The sequence below is a fragment of the Stegostoma tigrinum genome, chromosome 32 (assembly GCF_030684315.1).
Source record: "Stegostoma tigrinum isolate sSteTig4 chromosome 32, sSteTig4.hap1, whole genome shotgun sequence".
Lineage (NCBI taxonomy): Eukaryota > Metazoa > Chordata > Chondrichthyes > Orectolobiformes > Stegostomatidae > Stegostoma > Stegostoma tigrinum.
Window position 1 is genome coordinate 30,651,343 of NC_081385.1, and position 27,221 is coordinate 30,678,563.

At 40.7% G+C, this 27,221-nt stretch overlaps 1 protein-coding gene across 28 annotated transcripts in view; it reads right to left on the bottom strand.

Annotated features, from left to right (window-relative positions):
* Positions 1 to 27,221, bottom strand: part of pknox2 (pbx/knotted 1 homeobox 2) — a 422,222-nt gene that overhangs the window by 302,955 nt on the left and 92,046 nt on the right. For 14 of the 28 annotated variants that reach the window (XM_059639012.1, XM_059639006.1, XM_048562475.2 and 11 more), the window contains one exon: positions 20,715 to 20,781. The gene's annotated coding sequence lies outside the window, so the exon portion shown is untranslated. Of the gene's footprint in view, positions 1 to 7,353; positions 7,404 to 20,714; positions 20,782 to 27,221 lie in introns of all 28 variants that reach the window. The other 14 variants (XM_059639008.1, XM_048562476.2, XM_059639004.1 and 11 more) reach the window with 2 other exon arrangements.

The window sequence follows — 27,221 nt, forward strand, 5'->3', positions numbered from 1 at the left end:
ACTCGTGCTGTTGGCATCACCCTGCTTCACAAAATAGCCATCTCGTTGTTACCTACCCAATGTGTACAAAAGCTTTTTCTTGATTACCATTGCTTTGTTTGCACATCACATTAAACCTTTTCTCTATCATTCATTTTTCTTTGATAAGCAGGAGCAGCTTCTCCCTACCTTCTCTTTCCAACCCCTCATCATTTTAAAAACGTATCAAATCTCCCTTCAGCCTTCTTCTCTCCAAGGAGAACAATCCCAACTTCATCAATCTATCAGCACCACTGAGGTTGATCATTCCTGGAACTATTTTTGAGAATTGCTTCTACACTCCTGCCAACACATTTGCATCTTTCCTATAAGGGGCACATACAACAGTAACCACTGAATTTCCCATTATCTAATATCCTGGGGATTATCAATGAACGGAAATTCTAGTCATATATATGCAGTGGTTACAAGAACAGGTCACATCCTAGGAATATTGCAACTAGTAACTCACCTCTTGACTCCCCAAAGCTTGCCCTTCATCTACAAGGTGCAACTCAGGAGTGTGATGGAATACTCCCTACTTGGCTGGACAGGTGCAGCTCTAACAACACTCCAGAAGCTTGACACCATTCAAGACAAAGCAGCCCAGTTAATTGGCGCCATAAGCGTCCACTCCCTCCACCACCAACTCTCAGTAGCAGCAGTATGTACAATCTCCAAGATGCCTTGCAGAAATTCAGCTTCCAAACTCATGACCACTCCCAAGTAGAAGTCAATACACGAGAACACCACCTCCTGCAAGTTCCCTTCCAAGCCACTCACCATCCTGACTTGGAAATATATCACCATTCCCTCACTACTGCTGGGTCAAAATCCTGGAATTCCCTCCCTAATGGCATTGTGAGTCAACCTACAGCATGTGGACTGAAGCAGTTCAAGTCAGCAGCTCACCACCACCTTCTCAAGGGCAACTAGGAACGGGCAATAAATGCTGACCCAACCAGATATGCTTACATTCAATAAGCAAATTTTAAAAAAACTCCAGTTGGGAAAATTTGTCTTTAAAAATGCATTTTCACTCCTGACTGCTAGCCAGAGCTTCTGTTGAAAAATGCATGTATAGATATTTTAGGGTAGCAGGGGACTGGAGTTTGGTTACAATATCTAGCACACTTGAACAGACTGCCAGCACAAGAGGAGTTGTATTTTGAGACAATAACAGAGGCCTGTCTGTTAAATGAAGATTTCTAGGTCATAAAAGCCCACTAACAAAGCTCTGCACCACATCCTGCAAAGTCAGTTACTGACTTGCTCATTCCAAACAAAACCAGACCACACCAAGTTAACATTTTACAGAAAGTGCAATAGTATTTCTCCATCATTGGATGATATTTAGTAGCAGTGTGATTCAGTTCAGTTTGACAAGCAATTAGAATCCAAAAATCTGAAGAGCATATTGTACACTGATGATAAAATTTCTACAATAGCAGTGAGAAAGAGCTTAAGAAATCATATACAGTGGAAGCCCAGGGAATTAGGTTTAGTCTGTTAGAATTGCATTCAATGGAACTCTAGGAAGTGGGTCCATGGGCTGATTCCAGGGTCTGAGGATACATCCATTGCATTTGAATAAAATAGGAATCCAGAAAATGGGACTAGATCCAATTGGGGTTGTATACAATGGGATTAAGAGAATGGGGCTGTGCTGATCAGGAATGGATGAAAAATGGTGGAATCCATTGATTACAAATTGGCTAGGAAACATGCCTATTTGTATCAATATTTAGGGCTATAACTGCAAGACCAATAACGAATAAAATGAAGAGTAAAGTTTAAAAAATACTTCATCAGCACCAAGAATGACCAAGGAATTCTCTACCACAAACAGTAGCTGGGACAGACAGCACAGATGTGTTTAAAGAGAAGTTAGATTAACATTTTAAGGAGAAAGGAATATAAGAATATGTCAACTGGATTAGATGAAGCACAAACTTGGCTCAGACACATTGAATTGAATGGCTTGTTTCTGCACTGCATATTCTAGGTAACTGTACAAAGCCTAGAACCAGTTTCCATAGAAACAGGGTTTCATGAAACAAGTTAATAGATATAAAACTTGCATGAAGATTTAACCTAAAAACTATATTTTCAAAAATATATATGTTAGGTAAAATCCATCTGTCAGATTTTTCTCATTGACGGAATAAAGCAATTGTCACACTGTATGTCAATAAGCCCAGGTCACATGCTATTTACAAGATACTGGGCTATTTTAGTCATAAAGTCAAGAGCTAGGATTTACCAAATAAATCAAACAGTGAGCTCATATCACCGAAGGGTTTTAAGAAGTAATGGGTCTATATTATTAGGCTAAGCAGAGGATAGGAATCAGCAGCAAGAATTAGTTGTGGAATTAGTGTCTGTAACAGGTGTGACACACAGTCTTCAACACCTCAGCAACAAACACGTGACAACCATGCACTGTTTGGAAATCAGAATCCATAACCGTACCTGGTCCACATAGAAGGACTGGAGAAATAGGCCATGCAGGAAACCAGTAATGTGAACAGCAGCTTCACCAGAAGCAAAGATAATATACTGCTGGAAGAGGACCGAGGCTCAGGTCAAAACTGTCATAACATAACAGGGATAATGGGAATGCAGATGCTGGAGAATCCAAGACAACAAAATGTGAGGCTGGATGAACACAGCAGGCCAAGCAGCATCTCAGGAGCACAAAAGCTGACATTTCAGGCCTAGACCCTTCATCAGAGAGGCATAACAGGAGCAGGAATAGGCCATTCAGCCCCTCAAACATCCTCTGTCAATCAACAAGGTCATGTTGATCTGCCCCAGGCCTCAACTCCCCTTTTATACCAACTCCTCATAGACCTCAACTTCCCAATATTTCAAATATCTAGCTACCTCCTCTTTAAACAATTTTAAAGAGCTACCTTCCACGAATCTCCTGGGTAAAGAACTCCAGATATTCACCACAACCAACAAGAAGAAACTTTCAAATCTCAGCTTTAAATGAGTGTCCCCTCATTGTGTGACTATGCTCCTTCATTCGAGACTACCCCATTCATAGAAACATTGTCCCTGTCAATCTCCTCCAGAATCGGGTATGTTTCAACAAGATCAGCCCTATTCCTCCAAACTCGAATGAATAAAGGGTATAACACGTCACCATTCTTGTTAAGTCAGCACATTCATGCCAGTAATCAGCCTGGTGAATCTCTTAGGATTGACTGGGGAAAATCATTCTTAAATGCAACCAAAACTATACACAGTACTCCAAGTGCAGCCAAAGGATGATGACCTTCTTTCCAGTGGCAGCAACATGGTGAAGAAGGACTCGTGCCAGGCCACCACACCCAGGGCACATCAATTAACAAAAAAGACTGTAAAGTTGAACACGTTTATTCATTTGCAGAATATAAAGGCAGAAAAGTTGTGTTTTGGTTTTTTTTTCAGTGTTTTAAGAACACGCTAGACAGTAGCAATACAATACAAAATAGTAACAAAATACACATGACAATAAATAAATAAAACACCTGCACAGTTGTAACAAGACCTCCTTATGTTTAAGCTCCAAGCCCCATTGCAATAAATGCCAAAATTCAATCTGTCTTCTTCATGGTCTGCTATACCTCAGGATGTGATTCATGCACAAGAACGCCCAGATCCCACTTTTTTAGTCTCTCTCCATTTAAATTAATACCCTGCCTTTTGATTCTTCTTTCCAAAGCGTTTCCTTTCCTCACAGATCGCTCTGTCAAAGTCTACATCCTCATCACAAAATGCCCTCGCACCTATTTTTGTAATGTCAGGAAATCCAAATGCATTACATTCTGACCCTCCTTTAAGTCATTCATATGGCTAGTAAATACGGAGGCCTTATGGAATGATCTTTATGGTATTCCACTCGTTACATCATTCCATTTCAATAGATTAGAAAATAGTCATATCATGCCCATTCACCAAGGCTGAGTACATACAGTTACAAATCAACAAGAGAGCACAAAACAACTGCCCAACCATGTAAATTCCTGCTGAGCATGAAACAGTTTTGCATTCTACAGGATTTTAACACAACTGTCTTGCACATACTGTGTCAAAACTGGCATGTCAGATGACCATGAGCTGAAGGGCTGGATTCAAACCTACTGCAGAATCTTGAGCACAGAATCCAGACTGACATTCAGGACTGATGTTTTGGAAATGCTACAATGTCAGACATGCTGTCTATTGAATGAAACATTAAACCAGAGGCTCCATCTTTCAATATGATCCGATGTAAAAGAGCCCACATCACCATTTTAAAGAAAAGCAAGGAGTTACCCACGCAACGTCGGGCAGTGTTTGACTGGCAGTATTAAAGGAAGGTTCACTAGGCTGATCTCTGGGATGAAAGGGCTGACCTAAGAGGGGAGATTGAGTAAAACGAGCCTGTATTGAGAGGTAATCTCATTAAATTACATAAAATTCTGAGAGGACTTAACAGTGTAGACATTGACAGGTTGTTTCCCCCAGGCTGGTAAATCCAGACGGAGTGGATCACAGCCCATAATAAGGCAGCAATGAGAAGAAGAGAAATTTCTTCAGAGTTTGTGCATTTTTGAAATTCTCTACCTCAGTCAACAAGCATACTCAAGGTTGAAGCTGACAGATTTTTGGACATTAAGGGAATGAAGGGGTATGTGGAGAAGGCAGGCAAGTGAAGATCAGCTGCGATTTTGCCAAATGACAGGGTAATCTTGAGGGGCCATGCTACCCTACAGCAGTCTACAACCTGCTCCTGTTTGATATTTTCTTAGATTCTGTCATTTGGGATTTCTGCCTGGGGAAGAAAATGTGAGGATTAATAAAATTCAGGAGCAATGAATTGAGGATGCTACAGTTCTGACAATGGCTCCCTAACCTGAAACATTAACATTTTTCTCTCACTATATGTTCCGAGATCTGCATTTTATCTGCCTTTATATGTATTAAGTGTCATATTCTTGCACAATATCAAATAGTCTATAAATTAATATTGTTTCATATTAATGCATATTTCATAGTTATATTTTGATTAATCAGTAAAATTATCAGGCACCTATGGGATCAGAAGTGTACTAACTGATCAAATATTTTGGATAATCTAGGAGATCCACATAATTAACGTAAACCACACACTTAGTATCAGAAATGTATTGCAGGGGCATACACATCACTGATATACTTTATCTACAGCATAAATCACTTCAATAATATAATGTAACTTTGCCATAAAATAAAATTACCAGCAGACAGCATTTTCACTTCTATCCTCAACTGACTAATCAGATATCAGAGTATTTGAGCAGAAATTGAGTCGACTCAATATTTTGCATGACCATTGGATTGTAAAACAAGTACATTTTGTGAGGATACTATGGCTTTAAGTGGTGTATTTTGTCCTGTTGTTTTTGTAACTGAGGAAAGGCTGAGACAGAGGTAACGAGCTGTCTGCTCTAAAGCTAATAAAGTAAACAGCTTGTGAGGCCTTGCGTTTTTTTTAAATTTGGAACAATAGAAGCAAGCTGAATGAATAGGGTCCAGCTCCCACAGAAGGAAGATTTTTAGTTTCAGCTTTCAGTATCAGTTGCTGGGTCTTGAAGTTGGATGTGGAAGCTCCTATGCCTCTCCCAGATACAGCTAAAAGCTGGGGATCTTTTTCTGCTGCTAGAATTGCAAGTGAGAAAATCTGTTTCACTGAATTTTCCTTTGTCAAGGGTATGTTTATGGGATGTTACTTTTTTGAAACAGTTACGGTTTAGTAGTTGAATAATTTATTATGCTGTTAAGTTATTCCAACTCTTTATTGTATTTTAACTATATAGTGTATGAATAAAGTATGTTTTGCTGCAGGGCTGGTAGTTTTATGAATCAAACTGCAATCGGAACGCAACATTTGGCGCTGGCTTTTTTAATAAAAATTGCAGTTATGGCTATCTTCCTAAGATGTTTTGAGGGGGTTTAGTCTGGTCCAAAATTTGCATTGAGGTAAATAAATTAAAAGCTAAAATAAAGAATTTGACAGAATAATACAGTATACTTCATGGTATTTGAGGTATACAATTGTGCTGGTTTTTTTAAAATCATGAGTGGCAGTTTATAAGATGTTGGGTAAAACAGCATTTGCAGTATTCTATTAACCAACCCACTTCCTTGGTCAGCAACTGCCACAAAAGAAAACAAACCACTGTTAGTACGAGAGGTTCTTCTTCATTTTTATAATATTTAAGACTAGTTGGCTGTGAGTATCCATACATTGAGGGGAACACCATATGTAGCAACAGAGTTCACTATAATGTCCCAGATGAAATTGCAGAATTGCTTCCACAAAGGAATTTTGGAAAATGTCCAAGTCCTGCGCTATTGAGATACTGAATGAAAAATTGTATTCCCTATGAATATCTCTAATTCCACTCCCTGTGAGACAAAGGCCACCCTGAAAGAAGCTGGTAATTGTACATTCGCTTGGCAGCTCAAAAAGGCGCAAACAGTAACTTGTGAGTTTCAAATTAAGATCTCTGTTTGGGACCGAAGATCAGTTAAGCACATGGTTCAAAAAAAAGGTTCATGTGAATAGATTCCAGCATATGTTCCCTGAACAGAGAAAAAAACAATGGTGAGCAAAAGCCAAAACAACTGCAAAATAGATTCTAATTGAACGGTTTTAAGCCAACTCAAACCAGATGTTGGAGGTACTCAAATGGATGAAAGATTTTGTACAAAATCAACATTTTACTAATTCCGCAGAACACCACAGAACAGCATTTTCTATTGCACTCACTGATGGGAAGCACTCCACACAACTGAGTAAAGGGATTCATCAGTAGAAGTGCCTTATTTTTGGAGTCAATAGGCTGAATATCCACTAGGAGGCATGGAGGGAGGTGGAAGGGCAGGGGGCAGGGGGGATTGATCTATTCTACTGTTGAACTTGGCACAGGTCAGGGGTCAGGGAAATAGAAGATTGTAAGTGAAAAAGAGACATCTGGTCAGACAAGACTAAAGTCAAGTAGGGTGGGGACAGATCAGTAGGATCAGAAGAGTTCTAAGTGACCATGGTGGGGAGGGCAGTGAGTGAATCAAGTTAGCCAAATTTTGGCAGTTCTTGGTCCCTTAGCCATCCGAGCTTCCCAACGACAAAAGATGCCCATTGGGTTAAATTAAGAGGTATACGCCCTTATTCCAATATTTATATGACCAACCTGCCTTCTATCACCGTTTCTGAATAAGCACAGAATGTCTTCCCATTCAGATCAAGCTTGTGTGGGGGACAGAAGAATGGAGCATCCCCCACCAAAAGAATGGCACACAGGTAAAGTTATGCATACTTACACATGGGTGCACAGCAGGCTAGTTGTCTCTGGCCTGATACAGCCCTTGTCCTGGAAGAAAAATACAGTGATGTCTGTATAACCAAAGATGCTCAGTGTGGAGATCCCAATTTGAAGCACCCACAGATGCAGGTTCACTCAGGATGATGGATGGTGAAACCACCAAAGGGAACTTGATAACCCATTATCTATTGCTCCCAAGTCCTGAGATGGACATTGTGCTTCTTTGTTGAAGGATCTAACAAGACACACAGATCATTATCCAGGTCTCTCCAGCTGGATTGTGCATAAACCAGATTTTCAACCACAAATAATCTGCAGTTAATTTCTGGTATCAAAACCTTCCCTTTCATTACTTACTGTAGACTGGGTGAGCCATTCCCAAATAGACACAGAATTCTCCAAGAATGGATCAATTATGGTCTTGAAACATTTCCTCTGTGACCCCATTTTAATGTTTGTAATTAATGCAACACCTCAGAAAGACTGGAGAGTGCAGAAGGACATTTATATGGCTGTTACAGCTTGGGTCAGAATTTCACAACAGCTATTGCTGCCTCACAGCTTGAGACCCAAACATTTCTGTTCCTGACACAAACTTTTTGCAAACCTTGACTTTGAGAGATGATTCCCGATATCAAATACACATGACCACAACTCAACTAATCCTTGCTCAATGGAACAATGGATCGTCAGCAGATCTACTTGTTAAAAACACCTGCAATGTTGAGAAAAATATTAAGATTTGACAATGGCTTTTCGATTAGATCTGTAGACAATAGCTTCGAAATAGGACCACTTGAGGTGGATTGGGAACCCCATCTCTTTGGCGACTCTCAGTACCTGGATTCAATTCAAAGTAAAATCAAGACACAAGGTCAGCATGGGGTGTCACTAAAGCACTGTGACTAATTTCATGAAATTATGAAAACAATAGAGGTCTCACCACACACAACATACTGTTACAGTAGATACTGTCACTGGTCAGTGACAAAGTTTTAACACATTTTTGTCTCTCGTATATTTATTACTTACCAATGACAAAAAGACTGAAAAAATGAAATTTAACACAGCCACGTAGGCTCCAGAGCTGTTTAGCCCTTCAAGTGTCAGCTTCGCCATTCAAATAAGACTGGGCTCTGACCCAACTCCAAATACCCAATTATGCCCCAGATCTCAAATTTTTTGTAGATCAATTGAGCAATTTTAGACTGAAAATTAACAATTGTTCTTGCATTAATTTCTATTCAGAGTCGCAAATGTTTTTCCTTCAGAGTAGCCATTTTCCAATTTTACTCCCTCAAAGCCTGGTTTTTGTTATTGATTAAACACTTCAGTCACAGACTCTTCAGCAAGCAGAAACTGTTCCTCCCAGCCTCTCTTAAATACCTTGGAATTAAATCATGTTTCAACAGTTTTTATTTATTAAATTCATGAGGCATGGGTGTTACTGGCTAGGCCAGCATACATTGTGCATCACTAACTAACTTTCAGAACAAGGAGGTGGTGGTGGTGATGAGATGCTTTGTAGACCACTGTAGTTCTTGGGCACAGGGATAGCTGCTGTGCCATTAGTAAGGGAGTTGCAGGATTTTGATCCAGTGATACATTTCCAAGTCTGGCACAGTGTTTGCTTGAAAGGAAACATTTGGGTGGTGTTGTTTCCACTCATCTTCTACCACCTTGAAGGCTCAGGGCAGAAGTCAAGGGTTTGGAAGGTACGGGCCAAAGAAGCCTGCTGAATTGCTGCGGTGCATCTTATAAACCTGCATGCACACTGCTGCCACCATGCATCAGTGGTGGAGGGAGTAAGCATTCCAGTTCATGAATAGGTTGCAAGCCATTTTGTCCTAGATGGTTTCAACCTTCCAAATTCGAGGGCATGCACCTGTTTGTTTATCTCTTATTGAATACAAGGAATAATTGAGGCCTAACACAGATTTGTGTAAGACATTGAATTCAATTGACAAGTATTTGACTAGCACTGTCCACTATCCCCACCACGGGCTCATGTGATCCAGTGGTAGGATCCCTGTAGGCCAAAAGATCTGGGTTCAAATCCTTCCTGTCCTGCAGAAGTGAAGAAGTTTATCCAAACAGGTTTGTTAACGACACTCCATATTATCCCTAATTTTTCTCCCACCACTCAGCCAACTTGTTAATCAGATCAGTAATTTGCATTCAACATCAAGAATTTCAATTTGAGCTAACAATCATACATGAGGTGCTTTGTGTAATGACTTCTGGAAGCCTGTATATTTGCAAATCTATACTACTTCCTCCAATTAGCCAGAAATGTTCAAAGCTTTTGGTTATATGATACTTAATTATAGTCAATAATACCTTCCTGACAACAGACTATCAGCTACCTGGTCCATAATTCCTTGGATTTTCTTGAATATCCTACTTAAATACAGGAGTCGCATTTGCAATTTTCCAAAGCAATGACTTCCAAATCAAAAACTTCAGAAAATCACAGTTGAGACACTTTAATACTCTCTTACACCTATTAAATGGAGTGGATGTCAGCAACTGCCAAACTTGACACAGGACAGTTAGTAGGGGAAACCCTAAAGCTTTCTTTAGGTATGTCAGGAATAAAAGAACGACTAGAATAAGATTAGGGCCAGTCAAGGACAGTAATGGGAAGTTGTGCATGGATCCAGAGATAGGAGAGGCACTAAATGAATATTTTCCGTCAGTATTCACACAGGAAAAAGACAATGTTGTCGAGGAGAATACTGAGATACAGGCTATTAGACTAGACAGGATTGAGGTTCATGAGGAGGAGGTGTTAGCAATTCTGGAAAGTGTGAAAATAGATAAGTCCCCTGGGCCAGATGGGATCTACCCTAGGATTCTCTGGGAAGCTAGGGAGGATATTGCAGAGCCTTTGGCTTTGATCTTTATGTCATCATTGTCTACAGGAAAAGTGCCAGAAGACTGGAGGATAGCAAATGTTGTCCCCTTGTTCAAGAAGGGGAGTTGAGACAACCCTGGTAATTATAGGCCAGTGAGCCTTACTTCGGTTGTGGGTAAGGTGTTGGAGAGGATTATAAAAGATAGGATTTATAATCATCTAGAAAGGAACAATTTGATTAGAGATAGTCAACACAGTTTCGTCATCCAAGGATTGGGGCGGGGTGGGGGAGTTGAAATGTTTTGCAGCTGGGGGGTGTAGTTGTTTGTTGCGAACTGAGTGTAGGTGTTTCACAAAGCGGAGGCTTGGGAACCTCCCAGTCGCAAATGATTTCAACTCCCCCCACCCACCCACTCCTTGGATGACATGTCCATCCTGGGCCTCCTGCATTGCCACAATGACACCACCCGAAAGCTGCAGAAACAGCATCTCATATTTCGCTCGGGAACTCTGCAACCCAAGGATATCAATGTGGACTTCACAAGCATCAAAATCTCCCCAACCCCGACCACATCCCAAAACCAGCCCAGCTTGTCGCGCCTCTCTAACCATTCCTCACACCTCAAGCCCCACCCTCATCTCCTACCCACTAACCTCATCCCACCTCATTGACCTGTCCACCCTCCTGGACTGGCCTATCCCCTCCATAACTGCCCACCTACATTCACCTTCACCGACTCTAACCCCACCTCTTTGACTTGTCTGTCTCCACTTACCCTATCTTCTCATTTATCCATCTTCTACCCACCCTCCCCCTGTCTCCCTATTCATTTCAGAATCCCCCTCCCCTCCCCCATTTCTGAAGAAGGGTCTTGACCCGAAACGTCAAACTTTCCTGCTCCTCTGATGCTGCTTGGCCTGCTGTGTTCATCCAACTTCACACTGTGTTATCTCAGATTCTCCAGCATCGGCAGATCCTGCCATCTGTGTAACGGTTTTGCGAAGGGTAGGTCGTGCCTCACAAACCTTACTGAGTTCTTTGAGAAGGTGATGAAACAGGTGGATGAGAGTAAAGTGGTTGATGTGGTGTATATGGATTTAAGTAAAGTGTTTGATAAGGTTCCCTTTAGTAGGCTATTGCAGAAAATTCAGAGGACTAGGTTTGAGGGTGATTTAGCGGTTTGGATCAGAAATTGGCTAGCAGTAAGAAGACAGAGAGTGGTGGTTGATGGGAAATGTTCATCCTGGAGTTCAGTTACTAGTGGTGTACTGCAAGGATCCATTTTAGGGACACTACTGTTCGTCATTTTATAAATGACCTGGATGAGGGCATAAAATGATGGGTTAGTAAATTTGCGGATGACACTAAAGTTGGTGGAGTTGTGGATAGTGCGCAAGGATGTTGCAGGTTACAGAGAGACATAGATAAGCTGCAGGGCTAGGCTGAGAGGTGGAAAATGGACCTTAATGCGGAAAAGTGTCAGGTGATTCACTTTGGAAGGAGTAACAGGAATACAGTGTACTGGGCTAATGGTAAGATTCTTCGTCATGTGGACGAGCAGAGGGATCTCGGTGTCCATGTTCATAGATTCCTGAAAGTTGCCACCCAGGTTGATAGGATTGTTAAGAAGGTGTACGGTGTGTTAGGTTTTATTGGTAGAGGGATTGAGTTTCAGAGCCATGAGGTCATGTTGCAGCTGCACAAATCTCTCTGGTGCAGCCGCACTTGGAGTATTGCGTACAGTTCTGGTCGCCACATTATAGGAGGGATGTTGAAGCATTGGAGAGGGTGCAGAGGAGATCTACCAGGATGTTGCCTGGAATTGAGGGAAGGTCTTATGAGGAAAAGCTGAGGGACTTGAGGCTGTTTTCATTAGCGAGAAGGTGGTTACGAGGTGACCAAATGGAGACATACAAGATGATCAAAGGATTAGATAGAGTGGACAGCGAAAGCCTTTTTCCTCGGATGGAGATGGTTAGCACGAGGGGACATAGCTTTAAATTGAGGGGCGATAGATATAGGACAGATGTCAGAGGTAATTTCTTTACTCAGTAGTAAGAGCGTGGAATGCCCTGCCTGCAACAGTAGTAGACTCGCCAAGTTTTAGAGCATTTAAATGGTCATTGGATAAACATATGGGTGATAATGGAATAGAGTAGGTTAGATGGGCTTCAGATTGGTTTCACAATTCAGCACAACATCGACGGCCAAAGAGCCTGTACTGTGCTGCAATGTTCTATGTTCTTTGTATAAGTAGTTACAAAACCACAACATTGTTGTATTAGAAGGTACAGATGAAGGTTGAAGTGAAGAGCAGTTTTCAGCCCAATCTCCAGGTGCTACACCTGGCCTGAGAATACTCACAGCTGATGCTGAGCACATGAAGCAGGAAAGTGATTCTTCAACACCAACATTCTCTAACTTGAGTTAAGATCTTAGTCTCAGCTATTCATAAAAAGAATATTCTTTACATTGCTCTATCTAGACCCCACAGCAATCTGTAAATTGCGATCAGATTTCCCTTCATTCTCCTCCCCTCCCTCAAGGACAGATACAAGCCTTCAACTGCTTCTCATGAGAAGCTGTAGCATGTCATATCAGAAAACTGGTCCATTCATTCATGAGATTTTTCAGAGTGAATAGGGTTACCAAGCCAGTTTATTTCGGAGACATTTACAGTAACAGGAAGCAACTGCAGGGTTTTAACTGTAGAATCCCTACTGTGTAGAAGCAGCCCATTTGACCCATCAAATCCACACCAATCCTGTGAAAAACATCCCAGGCAGACCCATCGCCCCAAACCCCCCCCACCACCACCCCACCACCCCATCCCTGTAACCCTGCATTTCCCATGGCTACTCCCCTAACCTGCACATTTCCAGTCACTATGTGCAGTTTAGCACAGCTAACCCACCTAGCCTGCACATCTTTGGACTGTGGGAGGAAACTGGGAGCACCCGGACGAAACCCACACAGACATGGGGAGAATGTTCAAACTCCGCACAGTCACCCGAGCCTGGGATTGATCAAGTCCCTGGCACTGTCAGGCAGCAGTACTGACCACTGAGCCACCCTGAATGACAGCAGCCTTGAATCAAATCCGTTAGCTGATGGTGATCAACATCTCTGAAGATATTTCATGAAACCTTTCAACACAATGGCAGCCTATTCTGCCCAATAGTCTTATATTGGAGTTAATACACTACGTAAGCTTCCTCTCATCGGACATCATGGCGAACCATCTGTATAAATGGTCCCTCCTGTACCTATCTAGCTGCCCCTTAAATGTATCAGCAATAACTGCCTCAAGTTGATGGTAACGAGTTCCACATTCTCATGGCTCTAAAAAGAAAAATCCGGGTACATGAATCAAAGAAAAAAAACTGGTTCCCAAACTCAAGTTACCTCTGCTCTATTTACACATTCTCCCTCCAATCATTCTTACTGTTAGAACAGAACTCCAAAATTAGTTTCATTGTGCATTCCATTAACAAATGCTACAAGGTAATTTTCAATGACACATAACTCCCCCATTCATTCACTCATCCTCACCTTTCTAACTGTTATTGCATGTGTCCTTCTTAAAATTCTGAAAGTATCTTAACCTACACAGTTACATTTTGTCAAAATCATAATCAATTGTGAGATCAAAGTAGGTGATTCTTATGCTCATCAATGCTTTAAAATACAACCTTGCATTTAGGAAATCAATTTGATACAAAAGGCAGTTTGGAGAAACAGGATTCTCGGCAACATACAGTAGAGGCAACGGCCTATTGGTATTATGACTGGACTGTTAATCCAGACACCCAGGTAATCTCCTGGGGCCTTGGGTTCAAATCCCACCACTGAAGATGGTGGAACCTGAACTCAGTAAAAATCCAGAATTAAGAGTCTAATGATGACCATGAACCCATTGCCAAGTGGTGGAAAAACCCATCTGGTTCACTAAATGTCCTTTGGGGAAGCAAACTTCCATCTTATCTGGTCTGGCCTACATGTGACTGTAGACCCATAATAATGTGGTTGACTCTTAACTGCCCTCTTGGCAATTAGGGATGGGTAATAAATGCTGGCCTAGCCAGTGATGCCCTTCTCCTGTGAATGAATAATTTAACACAGACTACAGGGCATCAGTGCAGCTTGACAAAAATTCAAGAGATAGTAGAACTGCCAAAGCTGGAGTCTGAGATGACAAGGTGTGGAGCTGGAGGAACGCAGTAGGCCAGGCAGCATCAGAGGAGCAGGAAAGCTGACGTTTCGGTTTGGGATCCTTCTTCAGAAACTGGGGAGAGGAAGGGGGCTCTGTAATAAATAGAGAGGCGGGGGTGGTGATAGCAGGTTGATAGTGGTAGAGATTGGTCAATGAGGCGGGAGGAACGGTGGGAGAGATGATGGACAGATCAAGGAGGCAAGAATTGGGGGTGGCGGGGGGGTTGGTCTTGGGAGGAGGTCAGAGATGGGTAAGTAACCTGTCTTCTCTCCCACCTCACTGACCAATCCCTACCTACCTACCTGCTATCACCGACCCCCCGCATCCATTTATTTCAGAGCCCCTTTCCCCTCCCCCATTTCTGAAGAAGGGTCCCAAACGGAAATGTCAGCTTTCCTGCTCCTCTGATGCTGCCTCGTCTGCTGTGTTCCTCCAGTTCCACACTGAAAAATATTCAGTCTTTTGGCCGAGGGAGGAGGGAGGGATGGAGGGACACATGGGAAGTGGCAGAGGGAGAAACAATGCGACAGCAATGAGACATCAAATGCAGGGAGCCAACAATAAATAGAAAACTAAGCAGAAAATCAACCGCCATTTCTCCTCTTGCAGTGCTACACAACCTGATGAGGTTACAGCTAAATGCCTCTAGGATGGCACTGATCTTTAGTTGGGCATCAACTGTAATCTCCAGGTCTTCTGAATATTCATGCAGACCAAAAGCAACTCCAATAGTAAAGCAACAGATACAGCTTGCATGATTATACAAAAGCTGTACACCCCTCTGGAATTTATCTTGAAAATGGCAAAGTAGGGTTCATCTACCAAATGGAGGATGATTCTTCCTTTGTCTGTCAAACTGTTAGTGAAATATGTGAACACTGCTGAACAACGGCGTAAAGAAATGAAGTAAAAAGGGTTTATTGCCTTAATAAATGGAGAGTTGGGTTATCAGATGAGTTCCTTTTATATCTTCTCTAGATTTTCTTTTGTTTATTTGTTTCTCCTCCGTTCCTTATCTTCACTTGCCACATCACCCATTTTGTCATTCAATGTCCTCTGCCTTCCACTCGCTAAGATGTTCCTTTTATGCTGTCCCTGCTATATCTTTTACTGATTTCAATGGCATTTCACTGACCAGAAACTAGTTCTGTTTCAAAACACTGCTACTGCCTCACCTGAGTATTATCAGGTCTTTTCATTTTACGCAATAATAGTGTTTTGCTATTGTACATTAACTGTCCAAATATCTGGTAGACAAGGGCCTCAATAATTGCTTGCACATTTCCTTTAGACTGTTTTGACATTTAATCAGGTCCAGAAAAATCACAGAATCCCTACAGTGCAGAAGCAGGCCATTTGGCCCAGGGAGTCCATACCATCCTTCCAGGCACCATCCTACCCAGACACACGCTCCTACCCTATCTCTGCAACCCTGTATTTCACAAGGCTCATCGACTTAGCCTGCACATCCCCAGACACTATAGGTAATTTAGCATAGCCAATCCACCCAACCTGCACATCCACTGTGGGAAGAAACTAGAGCACCTGGAGGAAACCCATGCAGACACTGAGAGAACCTGCAAACTCCATACAGATGCCAGAGGGTAGAATTGAACCTGTGTCCCTGATGCTGTAAGGCTGCAGTACTGGCCACTGAGTAACCATGCCAGCCTATGTAAATGAACAGCTTTCTGGCCAATACTATATTTTTGAACATTTTAAGCACATTGTCGTGCCATTAAAACACCATTTCAGTGCTTGTACTGTGGAGTTCAAGACTGGAATTGATGTACAGAGTGCAGAGTGCAATCACAAATGGCAGCATGTGTACTCAAAGTCAGGTCATCCCAAACTATTTCTCAGAACCCCAGCAGCATGACTGGTCAAAGTTATGGGGTCGTGACCGCCAAAAAGCAATGGCTACCATGGAGCTCCAGCCAAGTGCCAACAGTTGTAAAGCCCCTTTGCATCTCACTTTTTAAACAAAATTGTGGATGCAGCCCAAATGCTAAATCTTGAAGAACTGAATCCTGTCCTTTAAAATACAATGAGAAGGTAGGTGTTTTTGAACATTATGGATTAAACAGCTATTTCTCCCAACCCCGCATCGGTCCTCAAAACAGACGGAAGGCCAAGTGCAACTCACTGGGATTCTACCCCAGGGCATCCCTGCACCGAATTTGCTCAATTGACTGTTTTTCTCAAAATATAACAAAGAAAGCTGGATGTAATTGGCCTTTTCGTTCAGTTAGGATAAAGAGACAGCCGATATGGGAATAGAAATGTTACAATTAAGTGATCATCTGCACTGTACCTGACCCAAGAGGGCTCAAAGATGGCACTGGATATTAAAAAGTGTTCCATTACACAGCACCATCATCCAACAAATAGGAAAACTCAAAACATTAAATCAGGTGAGAAGGTTAACTACATACATTGACATCCATTTGATTTTGATCTTCTGTGAATAAGGTTCCAATAATAAGACTGATTTAAAGAGCTGGCATTTATTGAGTTCTTCACATGTCCACGATGACATTCCACAGAGCTAAATAGCCAGCAAAGTGCATCTTGAAGTGTGGCCACTATTGCGATGCAAATGTGAATCAGCAAGCTCCCACAAAATAACAATGTTTAGATGGCCAAACAATCTGTTTCAGTTATTCTGAATAAAGGTTAATTATTGAGCAGTGTGCCTAGAGGCCACTCCCCGGATCTCCTTTACAAACGCAACAGGATCTTTGTTTAAACTTTAGGGAGTAAATAGGGTTCACCTGAAAGCTGGCAGCTCTGACAACGTAAAACTCCAACCACATTCAAACAAGTTGTCAAACTAAATTTATGTGCTCAACGAACATCCTCAACCTTCGAACCTTTTGATACAAAGGTCCTGCAAATGCATCAAAATCAACATTTTTATTCAAGCATTGTACCTTTAAGAGAGTGATTTCAACAGCAGCAACTAGTGCACAGCCTGAACTTGACTGGACAGATCAACTTCTGTTCTTACAAACTAAATTACATTTTCAAAATTTGCATTCCAATTTATAAAAGCAAACATCAAATTGTTCCATAAATTTTTACTGGACAGCAAGTGATCTTATGTGTTATTTTTAAATGTAAAAAGGTTAATTTAACATCTTAAATTATTTTGGATAAATAGGCTGTTATTTTACTCAATTCCTAATTCCACACCTTCTTACCAAGTTCCCACTGTGCTTCCCCAATGGAGAGAGGCACAAATCAGTTCAGGTCTTCAGAGAGTCAACTCTCTCCATCTGTCCAGAGGAATACAGTAGCTCATTGACAAAATAGCACTTCAACCTCTTCAAATGCAATAGGACCAAGGACAAAACTGGGCTATTCGACTCATTCAAGCACATCTTTTGGACATTAACATTGCTGCTTTTCAGAAGTCTGTTTCTGCACAAAAATATTCACTCATCACTTTAGTAAAAAGACATCCTTCCCAGTAAAATAAACGAGTTAAGGTTAAAACATTGGTCTAGGAGGAATAGATTGTAGTTCATTGGACATGGGAATGGTTCTTGTGGTAGGGACTTCACATGGACTGTGCTGGGACTAATGTCCCTGCAAGTGAAATAAATAGGGTTCTAGAGATGGCTTTAAATGAATCTGGGAACAGAGAGATTCTGGATAATGGATACACGTGCTCACAAAATAGAAGGATTTGGCAGTATTACAGGAATGCTATTTCGATACCCAGAGTGAAACAGGAAGGGACAGAGTGTATAAACATTTTTAAAAAGTACGAGATGGAGTAAATATGACAGCAAGATATGATCTTGAATCAGAAGATGCAGAATCCATAATGGGGGAAGCTATACAATAACAGGGGCAAGAAAACACTGGTTTGCACAATCTGAAGCCATATTGTAGGGCAGTGAAAAAAAAATCAAGAGATAAAGTTATGTAAAAAAAGTTAATATATTAACTATCAGAGATAATGGGAACTGCAGATGCTGGAGAATCCAAGAAAATAAAAAGTGAGGCTGGATGAACACAGCAGGCCAAGCAGCATCTCAGGAGCACAAAAGCTGACGTTTCGGGCCTAGACCCTTCATCAGAGGCGCTCGGGTCTAGGCCCGAAACGTCAGCTTTTGTGCTCCTGAGATGCTGCTTGGCCTGATGTGTTCATCCAGCCTCACATTTTATTATTTTAATAAATTAACTATAGCTGACCTTCAATTTTCATCCAAATTGGGAAAAAAAAATCAAATTGGCAGAGGCAGCCATGAGGAGAAAACTCATAGCATGTACTCAGGACAGATTCCTGGAACCATTTGTTAAGGATACAAGCAGGGATCAGGCTATTTTGCTTGTGGTGATAATGAGACAGGTTTAAAAAAACAAACACAGAATAAAAGATCCCCTCAAAAACAGTAATCGTAACATGATAGAATTTACATTGAGTGACAATCTCGGGTCAGAAACAACAGGACTAAAATTTCAATAATAATTGCAAAGAAATGAAGGGAAAGTTGGTTAAAAAGTGGTCTGGGAAAAGAGTTCAGAAAAGATGGTTAATAAATAGACTTTAAGTAAGTATTTTTTAACCTACAAAGACAACCATGGTTAACTTAGGAAATTAGGGAAAGCATCAAATGGAAAGAAAACCATTCAATGTGGCAAAGATTAGTGATAAGCCAGAGAATTGGGAAAGTTTCAAAATCCAAAAGAGGACAAAATGATTAAAAAAACTCAGTGTAAACTAGCAATAAACATCAAAATGATTAGCAAGATCTCCTTTAAACAAATTAAGTGGAAGATACAAGGCTAAGTGAAAATAGGCCTTTTGAGATTGAAGCTGTGGAAGCAATACGGGGAGACAGAAAATTGCAGGAGTGTTGAATTAATATTTTGCATCTGTCTTCAGGGCACAGAATGAAATGTAGTCTACTTCAATGCAATGCGTAACCTTGTTCGAATAAATTTAACATTTGCATCTTTCCAAACCAAATGCTCTTCTGCATTCCCAGGGATGGAAAATGTGATTAGCTATTGTTGCAAGGCTTCACCACATTGACATCAGAACTAGTGGCCTTTGCAAGAGCACACATTCAGACAGAGAAATTTCACTGTGTCAACAAGGAATCATAGATACTTTAGAACTGAGTCATAACACGGTTTTCAGGGTTTGAGCTTTTTGGGCTAACCGTGATACTTCTCTTTCCTAAGAGATTATAGAGCAAAGGAACATTCTGAGAAACTAACACGTAATGATGACTTTTACATACACTTCTTCATGCAAAGATTGTTTCAAAACAGAATTTGCCTTTCTCACCTTCAAATATATTCAGCACTTGACACGAGTTGCCAACTCAGGATTAGCCCGGCTTCTCCAGGAATGAAAAAATAAATCTTCAGAGTATTGTGTCCAATGCTGACACCACACTTTGAAGAGATGGTGAGAGAGTGTTAGACAGAAAATTTTAGAAATGGTCCATGGGATGGGACATTTGAGTAAAATAATTAAGATTGTAGCTGCTGGGATTATTCTCCTTAAGAGAAGGTTTGATAACGATGTACACAATTATGAGTGATTTAAGAAAAGTAGATAGAAACAAGCTGTTCCATTGAAGTAAGGATCAAGAACTATGGAGTACCAATATTAACTGAGCAACAAAAGAACCAACATGCCATGAGAAAATTTAATTTTACACGTTTTTCAGTCAGGATCTGGAACACACAACTAGGAGTGTGGTAGAGACAGATTAGGTCATGGTTTTCAAAAAAAAAAAGAATTGGATAAGAACCTAAAGGCAGAGAAAACAAAAAGCAGAGTTATAGGGAAAGAGCTGGGGAATGGGATGACCTAGCAGAGACTCAATGCAATTAAGAAAGGCCTAATTGTCCTCTTCTGTGCTGTAAATGTTGCACAATTATACTTTACGTTGCAAGAAACTGGGAGAATTCACACTGAGGTGTTAAAGAATGTACGTTCCCATTTTCTATGTACCATTTTGCTCATGGATTATAAAAATATTTGAAAACAGGACAAAAAAAATTGTTTGTATGATTTACTCAATCAAGTAAGGGTCTGTTCAGATTCCAATCAGAATGCATTGCATCAAGGATGGACATCAAAAACAGGAGTTTAGGGATTGGAGCTTGTTCATCATGTGATAAAATATCCAGGATAACTTCATCCAGAGTTGGCAACCCTACTCATGACACAGAAGAACAATATTTCGGTTGCCATTCTTTCAACTAATCAGCATGTTTCAAAGGCCTCAGAGACTTGTGGCATTAACTAAAAGAACTTACTTACAATGCAGATTCCCCCGTGAAGCGTAATACACTAAAGAAAGCTTCAAGTTCTCTGCTGGTACATCTGTGGAAATACAAGGTGACACTGGGGTCAACTAAAAAGTCAATCAATAGATCCTCCAATATGGTTAAGACAAAGATAATATCTAAAATTATAGGTCCTCTAGACAAATACCCCACAGATCTCAAAAAGGAAATAGGCACCAATGGAAAAGGGAGGCATCTAGAGGGGTGAACAGAGCTTCATTGGAAAGGTGCGTTTATAAGAAAATGTTTAATCATCCAAAGTATTTCAGAGATGGAATTCCAAACAAGTGGAATCCAGGTAACTTCGGGTTAAGCAGCCTTTGTTTGGAAGCAAGGGAATGCTGGGATAAGTGGAATGAATTGTTCAGCAGTGATAGCAAGAGGCAATGTACAGATACAAAGTTATATCACTGAAAAACTTTAAACTACAGCAACTAACAGTTAAGTAATACGCTTACAAAAAAGTAAAAATTTTAGGAAGAATCACAGGGGATCCCAATTTCCAAAACAGTCAGTCAATCTTCACTTGTTTAATATATCTCCAACACCTTCCACTCAAAATATCCAACACTGGCAAATAAAAGCCAGTTCTAGTGAGAGAGATGTGATATGAAATAAGATGAGAATTCTTGTTACCTCAAGTATAGTCTTCAATATGCATTAGCATCGGAATTCAGTGAAGTGCTGTACTTTCATACTTGGAGGCCAAGCTCCACCTGAGAGTCAGTCCTCTAAAATGAAAGGCCATCCTAATGAAACATGCATGATCCTGAAAAAAATTTAAAAGACTGGAGGGCATAATCTCAGACTAAGGGGCCCTACATTTAAGACAAAGATGAGGAGGAATTTATTCCCTCAGATGGTTATTAATTTACGGAATTCTTTACAAAGATCTGTTGAGATTGGACCATTCTGTATATTCAAGACTGTGAGAGGCATATTTTTAAATCTAAAGGGCATCAAGGGTTAAGGGGAAAAAGGCAGAAAAAAGCACACCTGAAGATTAGCATCAGTCACAATCTTATTGAATACTAAAGCAGACTTGATGGGCTAAATGACGTACTCCTGCTCCTACATCTTATGGTTTCAACTGAGTCAGCTCAAAGAAAATGGCAAAAACAGGTCAGCTGAGGTTGGATTGTTATTTTTCCATTACTTAGACCCAAGTGCCCACTCGAGCCTTTTCTGTTATTTGACTTGCTTGGATTTGATTCAATTCGGTTTGATTATGGTTGGCCTTTCAGTACATCAGCTGTTCTTTCCTGCCATATTTCCATTTCTGTAATACCTTAAAAAAAAGGGATATTTCTGTATTGAATGCATTCAACGCAACATATAGAACTATGTGAGAAAGGAAACACTGTCCACTGAGTGAAGAAATAATTCCTTATCTCATACCTAAGGAGTCAGTCATTTATCATATCCTGGCCACTGGAGCAATGCACTCGAAATTGATTCCATCTGTTCCTAGAGTTATCACAAATGTGGAAAATTGTAGTTAAGCTATCCAACATCCCCAATTTACCAGGCTGACAAACTCAAGTTTAAACACAACGGTCACCACATTTACATAAATAAATTGCTGTCTTCTTAAGTACGAGTAAATTATCTTTAACGATTAGCAATTCATATTTCTTATTTGCCAACTTAACTCAAATTTTAAAATAACTGCTCCTTCTTAAATTCCCCTCTCACACCTAGGAAGACACATTAGTCAGACAATGCATGAATATAAAAGGGTGGAAGAGAGGGCGGGAAAATAGAAAAGGTGTAGAGCTAGAGGAACACAGCAGGCCAAGCTGCATCATAGGAGCAGGAAAGCTGACGTTTCGGGTCTAGGCCCGAAACATCAGCTTTCCTGCTCCTTTGACGCAGCTTGGCCTGCTGTGTTCATCCAGCTCTACACCCTGTTATCTCAGATTCTCCAACATCTTCAGTTCCTACCATCTCTGGGAAAATAGAAAATTAGGGAAACACAGTTTGATAGCAACAATTTAGATGGCAGAATTCAATTAATTGTTTTCTTTTGTTTCTTTTCAATACTTTGATATTGACACAAGGTTGGTGGGAGACCACTCACTGGTTAAAAGTTCATCATTCCAAGGCCACTGAAGGTATTTTATTCCTCCTACATCAGGGGATTTCCACAGGAAGTGGAAAGGAAGCCAGCAAGCTGTGATGGGAAACAAACATATAGAAGGCTAGAGATTCTCGCCAGTTCTTAGAACAGTCACATCAGAGTGGAAATATTGACTTTGTTTCTCTCTTCACAGATATTGTCAGACCTGCTGAGTTTCTCCAGAATTCACAGTATTTTGCTTTCCATTTGTAGCTGTAATGAGACACTTTCTGGTACATCTCCACACAGTGGGGGCAGGGCAGATTTTTGATGCTTTCTCTTTGCAGTCTAGATTTCTAAAGCACTTCCCCCACAGAAAATCATGGGCAGGAGCCAATCAAAATGTCGTTGTTAAGCAGCCTTAGTTCAGAAATCTTTGGCTCCATTCTGTCTGCCTTTGCTCTCACTATTCCAGGAAAAGACAACATTGCGTATGCGATCCAATCTGCTAGAATAAACATGATCTTAAAAATGGTAAGCATATCTTTACAGTCAGTTCGTTTAAAGCAATATCTTCCCTTCTTAGCTCACAGTATATAAGGAAGATAACACGGTATATACAATCCTAAGACTATAACTCCTTTTTCTGCAGCCAAGGTAAAATGAACTTCCGCATCTATCCAGTCCTCTTGCAGGTTGCAGGGAGACTTGGATAAACTGCAGAATTGGGCTGAAAGGTGGCAAATAGAGCTCAATGCGGATAAATGAGGTGCTTCACTTTGGGAAGAATAATGGGAAGGCAGAATACTAAGTCAATGGAAGGATTCTTGGTAGTGTAGATGTGCAGAGGGATCTTGCTGTCCATGTACATAGATCCCTGAAAGTTGCCACCCAGGTTGATAGTGCTGTTAAGAAGTCTTACGGTGTGTTAGGTTTTATTGGTAGAGGGATTGAGTTCCGGAGCTGTGATGTCACGCTGCAACTGTACAAAGCGCTAGTGCTGCCTCACCTGGAATATTGCATTCAGTTCTGGTCACCCCATTACAGGAAGGGCGTGGAAGCATTGGAAAAAGTGCAGAGGAGATTTACCAGGATGTTGCCTGGTCTGGAGTGAAGGCCTTATGAAGAAAGGCTGAGGGACTTGGGTCTGTTCTCATTGGAGAGAAGGCGGCTAAGATGGGATTTAATAGAGACATACAAGATGATCACAGGATTAGATAGGGTGGACAGTGAAGAGTCTTTTTCCAAGGATGATGACATCAGCTTGTACAAGGGGGCCTAGCTACAAATTGAGGGGTGATAGATTTCAGACAGATGTCAGAGGCAGGTTCTTTACTCAGAGAGTGGTAAGGGCGTGGAATGCCCTGCCTGCCAATGTAGTTAACTCAGCCACATTAGGGGCATTTAAACAGTCCTTGGGTAAGCAGTTGGATGATGATGCGATAGCGTAGGGGGATGGTCTTAGATTAGTTCACAGGTCAGCACAACATCGAGGGCCGAAGGGCCTGTTCTGTGCTGTATTGTTCTATGTTCAGTCAATCTCTGAGAAATCCTTCTAATCACCTCTCAATCTTCTGGACTTCAGAAAATATCTTCCTTTTCTCCTCAATCTCTCCTCATTAAAACAGCCATCTTGATAATCTCGTGCACCTTTGTACCCAACTCAAAAAGCAAACATAAGCTTCCTTCGATAAAGGGATGAAATCTGTACACAGTGCTGGGCCTTGATCTCACCAACGCCCTATATAATTACAGCAAGACTTACTTGTAATACTCCAAATCTCTTGCAGTAAAGGTATATTACACAGTTCCCTTTCTATTATTCAAAATACTTGCAAGTTAACTTTTCCATTTGTGTACAAGAGTCATATCCCACTGATTGTTGAACAAATTTTGTGTCCAATTTTGGGCCCCACACCTCAGGAAGGACATACTGGCCCTGGAGTGTGTCCAGCAGAAATTCACACAGATGATCCCTGGAATGGCAGGTTTAACGTATGATGAACGGCTAAGGATCCTGGGATTGTACTCAGTAGAGTTTAGAAGGTTGAGGGGCGATCTAATAGAAACTTACAAGATAATGTATGGTTTAGAAGGGGTGGACGCTAGGAAGTTGTTTCCGTTAGGCGGGGAGACTAGGACCCATGGGCACAGCCTTAAAATTAGAGGTGGTAAATTTAAAACTGAAATGACACGACATTTCTTCAGCCAGAGAGTGGTGGGCTTGTGGAATTCGTTGCTGCAGAGTGCAGTGGAGGCCGGGACATTGGATGCCTTCAAGGCAGAGATTGACAAATTCTTGATCTCAGAAGGAATCAAGGGCCAAGGGGAGAGTGCAGGGAAGTGGTGTTGAAATGCCCATCAGCCATGATTTAAATGGCGGAGTGGACTTGATAGGCCGAATGGCCTTACTTCCACTCCTGTGTCTTGTGGTCTTAAATGATGGTAATCACTATTTTAAAACAGACTTCTGTTCTTCCTACCAAAGTGGATTAATTTGCATTTCTCTCCATTATAGTCCAGACACCATTTTTTGCCCTTCACTTTTCTGGATTGTACACCTTTCCAACCCACTTTACATTCTTCTCAAAGCACAGTTTTATATAACTAAATTCAAATTTTCAATGTTTCAATTTCAATATCTAATCAATAGTTTGGTTATGCAGTTCACTTGTTACAACCTAAAAATCATCCATTCATTCCTACTCTTGATATCTACCATTAACCAATGCTGAATCCCTGATAATATATTAATCCCATTAATCAATCTCCAATTTATCCAACAACCTCTTATGTCAATTTATCAAAAGCTGCCTGAAAATCTAAATTTACATAAATATTTACAACTTTGATATTTCTCTAATCTACCCTACCAGTCACAGTTGCAAAATCCTTGAAAAGATTTGATAAACACTATTTTCTCCTTTTAAAACCCACTGACTCTGCCCAATCTTATTTTGCATTTCTAAGTGCCCTGTTACCACAGCACTAAAAACAGATTCCAGCATTTCCTGATCATAGATGTCAAGTTAACAAGCATGTAATTCACTGTTTTCTCTCTTACTTTCCTTTTACGAACAGCAGGGTTATATTTGCTACCTCTAATTCTTAAATCTACAGAATTCTGCAAGTTCAAATAAAATGCATCCATTATCTCCGACTATTTCATATACCCAGTAGAGGCGATCAGATCAGGGGAGTTGTTGATTTCTAGGCCCATTAATTTCTCCAATACTTTACTAACATTAATTACATTAGATTCCTCACCCTCATTAGACCCTTGGATTCCCACTATTTCCGACATAATTCTTTCTGTCTTCTGTGGAGAGAAGCAAAATATTTGTTCAACTTCACTGCGAGTTACTTATTCCCATCATAATATCAGTCATCTCTGCTTCCAAGGGGCTAACATTTACTTTCACTCACAACCCCTTTTATGGCAAGTCACAGAAGCTTTAAAAATATGTTTCAATATTTCAGAGATAATGGGAACTGCAGGTGCTGGAGAATCAAAGATAACAAAAAGTGTGAAGCTGGATGAACACAGCAGGCCAAGCAGCATCTCAGGAGCACAAAAGCTGACGTTTCGGGCCTAGACCCACATCCTCTCTGAAGGAGGGTCTAGGCCCGAAACGTCAGCTTTTGTGCTCCCGAGATGCTGCTTGGCCTGCTGTGTTCATCCAGCTTCACACTTTGTTATTTTCAATATTTCATGCTGGTTTACTTTCACATTCTATCTCCGCCCTTGATCAATTTTCTTAGACATCTTTGTTGAATGATATGAGTACTGTTTGCACATTGGTCCAACTTTATACAGTATGACAGGTTACATAATCAAAACCAGCATAGATTTAAAAAATATTAACATGAGCATTTCTGAAAACGATGATGAATTTTGAAACTGTCAAAGAACTGGACTAGCGTCAAATAATCAGCCCCAGTGGATCTTTGTAGGCAGTAGTTTAGCACATGGTCTAGACCATTTTAAATTGGGATAGGGGAGGAGTGGCGTTGGCAATCATGTTGGAACGTTACATGTAAAATGGTGCAAGATATTTACACTAGATCAATGTGTTGAATTGCACAAATCAGTTCTCATAAAAGCTTAAAATTTATTCCCACATTTCGGACTGGAAACAGGCTCAAGTGAAGGATTCCATTTATTATCAAACCTAAATCAATTACTAACTTTGCAATAATTGGCACTGCCAGTGATGTGATGTTTCATTATCGACATCTGAGTCTATTTGAAAGCAATTTGAATTCAATCAGAATTGATTTGCTAAAAACAACTGTTTGAGGGGTCTAAATTAACATGCACTTTGGCTTTTGAACTAATTATTTCCATTCTTATCTATCTAATCATAGCCACAATTTCACTTGGAATGGTTTTCTTTTCCAATTGTGCCAATATTGTT